Below are 5,192 nucleotides of genomic sequence, written 5' to 3' on the forward strand. Positions count from 1 at the left end.
TGAAAAGGTATGGAAAAAGGACATATTCCTGGCATTTGCACTTCCCATTTTTGAATCATGCAGTGTTTCCTTGCTCTGTTCTGAAAACTGCTTCTTGATCCAAGTATAGTTTTCACATTAGCATGATCAAGTGTTCTGGGATTCCCATTCTTCTCAGAGTCAGCCACAGTTTGTTATGATCCACACAGTCAAACGTCTGTGCATAATCAATGATACACAGGTAGACATTCCTCAGGTATTTCCTGGTTTCAGTCAAGATCCATTTAATATCAACTACAATATGTCTACTACCACGAGCCCTTCTACACCCAGCTTGGACATCTGCTTTCAGCTAAGATCCATCTAACATCAGCTACAATATCTTTAGTACCTCGACCCCTTCTAAACCCATCCTGGACTTCTGGCAATTCTTTGCTGATGTGCTGTTCCAGTCGTTTTTGGATAATCTTCAGTAGAATCTTGCTTCCATGTGAAATCAATGATATTGATCTGTAGTTTCCATACTCTGTTGTGCCACCCCTCTTTGGAATGGGAACAAATATAGATCTCTTCCAGTCAGTTGGCCAACTGGTTGTTCTCCATATTTCTTGGCACAATTTGGTGAGCACATCCATGGCAGCATCTGTTAGCTGAAATATGTCAATTAGTGTGCCATCTATTTCTAGGGCCTTGTTTTTTCCTATTTCTTTAGAGCAGCGTGAACTTCTTCCTTCATCATCATAGGCTCTCGTCCATATGTTGTTTCATTAAATTCTGTGTCTGCCAGTTCCTTTCAAGACAGTGACTCAGTATACTTTTTCCATCTTCTTTTAATACTTCCTGGATCATTTAATATTCTGCTAAAGCATCCTTGATTATAGAAACTTGAGGTTTGAATTTTTTCTTCAGTTCCTTGAGCTTAAGGAATGCTGAGTGAATTTGGACCTTTTGATTTTCTGACCCCAGCTTCTTGCACGTTTCATTGTAATACTTATTAATTATAATTTTACCTGCAAAATTTGCCCACTCCTGGTTGTTTCAATCATAAAAGCTATTGTGAAATATGTATTTTTAAATGTTGATAACTGTGTCATGTTTTTGTGTACTGTAGAGTCAGGACCTACCTATACCTGGCCTTCTGGAGGGTTTTCAGAGGAGATTGTCAATCCTTCTCCAATGGAGCAGTTGGTGGCCTCTAAGTGCATGATTTTGGGACTGAAGCTCAGCTTATTGCTATTAGGTCGCTATAGATCATATATAATTAGAAACAACTTAAGCAAATAATTTGGTTTAATGTAACAGAGTCAAACATTGTCTATCCAAAGGGAATAGTTTGTAGAACTCTAATTATGTTGAAGGGCCAGGGGCAAGGGGGTGAGGAGGTACTGGAGGAATATACCCTATCAATAGAACCTCTAAGCTTTTGTCCTGGGTACAATAAGTAACTGATTTATTGAAAATGACTTGTGCAGTCAATATGTGGAATGAAAGAGCTAGTTTCATCTTATCCAATTTTTACATTACTCTTCATTTTCCCTAAGAACTACATAGATGAAACACTTTCAGTAAAGTAGTTCCTTATAAAATGATCAGTTGTGTCTGTCACCAGGAAGAAATGTATTTTCCGTGCTTTACTACAGCCATCTGCATCCTTCATTTTCTTTTAATTCAGTCACTGGCGCACTAATGATCACAACCATTTCAAGAGATGTCATCAATTACAGAGGGGAGCCCATTCAGAAGTGAAAGATGAGTTCCATTCTCTGTTACTTAGAGGTCAGTGATCATTCCCGAACCTCTTCCCGGTGAACAAATAGTACAGTAACTTTCACAGGCTTCTTCCATTTTTCTCAAGTCTGCCACTTTACGACTTTTTGTAGACCTTGGCTGTAATAACTTCATATTTCTGAAGTTGGCAGCCTTAAGGCAAGGCTGACCCAATTGTTTTGATACTATCTTCTGTCATATCTTAAATCACATATAATTCTGACTACTAAGAGGAATACTTAAAGGAATAAGAATTGATAGCATAGAAATTATTTTAATATCTGAAAAATTTTTTTAAATATATATTTCAAACATTGAAAAGCAAACTATTACTATCATAATAAAATTTTTGGAAGATTAAATGTGTATTATGATTTTTTTAAATAGCACAATAATCTTAATAGTAAATGTATATGCCTCCTTTAGGGCACTTTCAATTATTAGCAATATCATTTAATTGTATTATTGCAAAATAATTAAGATGAATAATTTTGACACTGAAATTCATTGCAGAAATAGTTTTCACAATTTATTTATAAATATTTGTGACTATACAAATACATTCACGCAAATATTTATAGTAGATTTAATCATGCTCAGCAAGAATTATATGTAATTAAGATGTAATTCAGTGTTGTTAGGTGCTTGGAATTGATTTTTGACCCATAGCAACACTTTGTGACAGAGTATAACTGTCCCACAGGATTTTCCAAGTTGAATCGTTATAGTAAAGATCACCAGACCTCCTTTTCTGCAGTGAAGCAGTTGGATGAACTGAAGCTTTCAATCTTTCAATTGAATTGTTCAGTTAGAATTGTTCTATTTCTAACAATCTACCTTGTTACACATCTAACCCACAAACAACCAAAACAAAACACCAAGCAAGAAACCCCAATGAATTCATCGCCATTGAGTGAAGTTTGGCTGATAACAAATCTACATGGAATTTATAAACCTGTAAACTCTTATAATTTAAGGAGAAGATTGCTCATCTTATTCTGCAGAACCACAACCAGATTTGAAAAACTGATGAATCAGTTAGTAGTGAGACACATAATTCATTACGGTACCAATTCCTTCATTTCTGTGAAATTTGAAATGATTAATAACATATCCTCTAGCATATTTTCAGAGATTGTACATTTTAAGGAGGAGATGACCCATCTTTCTCCCATGGAGTTGTTTATGGATTCACACTACTTGCTATTGAGTTGGCGGTGACTTTCCTTGCCCTTTAGGCGGTCAGAGATCCCAGGGCTCATTATTTTCTTCAGTAAGAGAATAGATAAACAATTTGATAACATAATGAAATGTTACTTAAATTTTTTTAATAAAAAACATGAACTATGCAATTAAATGAAGCTTGAAAAGGCTCTAGAGGAATATCTCAGATATATTGTAGCTTGGATTATAGATTACAAAAATAAAGTAAGTCATATAGCAATTTTTATTCTTTCTCCATACATATTAAATTTGTAGGCTGAGTAAATTATTTGAGAAGCTAGACTCTATGAAAAAACTGTGGCATCAGGTTCAGAGGAAGTCCTATCAACACCTCTGCTATGCAGATGACACAACCATGATTGCTGAAATTGAAGAGGGCTTGAAATTTTTGCAGCAAACATCAAAGACTACAACCTTCACTACAGATTGTCTTTTTTTTTTTTTACAGATTGCATCTTAACATCAAGAATACAAATTTTCTCACCAATGTACTGATAAACATCATGATATATGGGGGAAAGATTGAAATTGTTAACAATTTCATCTTTTGTGGATCCACAATTGACATACTTGGTACCAACAGTCAATAGATCAGGAAATAAATGTATTGCATTGGTCAAGTCTGCTGTTGGGGATTTCCCTAAAGTACTGAGAAGCAACAATGTTAGTTTGAAAACTAAGGTGAACCTAATTCAGGCCATGGCCTTTTCAATTACTTGCTATGTTTCTGAGAGCTGGTCAAGGAATAATGAGAACAGGAGAATGTATGCTTTAGAGCTGTGATGTTAAAGAAGAGTACTAAATATCACATGAATATCAAAAGAAAAAATGTATGTCTTGGAGAAAATGCAGTAAGAAAGTTCTGTTAGGAGGCAAACATAATAAGGCTTCAATTAATGTACTTTTGGCATGATATTACAAGAGGCTATTTCTTCACATGGAAAAGTGGAGGGTTGGCAAAAGAGAGGAATATCCTTAAGGAGATGGATTGATACAGTGACTGCAGCAATAGCCTTATGTCTGACAGAGCTGATGAGGATAGCATTAGACAGGAAAGGATTCAGATTTGTTGTTTATATGGTTGCTATGAGGAGTGTTCACCATGATGGCACCTAATAGCACTAATAAGAGTGAATATATTTTCTATTCAGGGAGCTCTGGTGGTTTAGTCCATAGGAAGCTGCACTGCAAACCCAAAGTCTAATACTCTCTAGAAGTTCAAATTCACCATTAGCTCTGTAGAAGAAAGTCGGGCAATATCCTCCCACAGTATTTGGAACCTCCAAATCCACACTAGACCATCAGCCATGACTTGTTATGACTGAACAGCGGTAAGTATAGGCTTAAGTGTGGGCAATAGTATTGCAAAGTTTCAAATATTGTGGGACCTTATCAAAATCTGATACAGTTATATGATGAGCACATACTTTTATAAAAATGGGACCAGTAAATTACTTGACACTGGGTGGCCATAAACCTATAGTTTTTAAATAAATGGAATATGGTGTGAAAAACAATGAAGTGAAGTGGAATGAAATATGTTTGTATATTTATTTTTCAGTTATATGGCTGATATTTTCTTATTCTCAAAAAGCCAAAACTACAAGTAACATAATAACTAAAAGCTAATGTAAGTTGAATCAAGTACATACACATCAAACTGAAAATATAAAGATCCTCAAATAAAATATTGGGCTAAATATAGACCTAATCAAGGAAGCGTTGGTGGTCCAGTTGTGAAATTATGTGCTGCAATTCTAAAGACACTTGGTTCAAGTTCATCAGATGCTTTATGGGAGAAGGATGGCAGTTTCTTCCCGTGTAATTACTGCCTCTGAAAACATATAGAAAGGTCAGCTCTGGATCCGTTTTGATTCAAAGATATACAACAACTACAATCAATTGCAAGAAAATGGAGAGAGTTACGTAATCAATTGACGGGAATATATCTATATTTGTTCCCATTCCCAAGAAAGATGTTCCAGCAGAATCATTGTGGAATTTATAAACAATATCATTAGTGTCTCATGCAAACAATATATCTTTGAAGATTATCCAAAAATGGCCAGGACAGTACATTGACAAATAACTTCCAGAAGTTCAAGTATGGTTTAGAAGAGGCAGTAAAGCAAGGGATATGATTGCTGATCTCAGGTGGATCTTGGAAGAAAGTAGAAAATACCAGAAAAATGTCTATTGACTGTGCATAGTCATTTGACTGT

Source organism: Elephantulus edwardii, unplaced genomic scaffold, assembly GCF_000299155.1.
Source record: "Elephantulus edwardii isolate Elephantulus edwardi_28Jun2011 unplaced genomic scaffold, EleEdw1.0 scaffold00351, whole genome shotgun sequence".
In the NCBI taxonomy this organism is placed as follows: domain Eukaryota; kingdom Metazoa; phylum Chordata; class Mammalia; order Macroscelidea; family Macroscelididae; genus Elephantulus; species Elephantulus edwardii.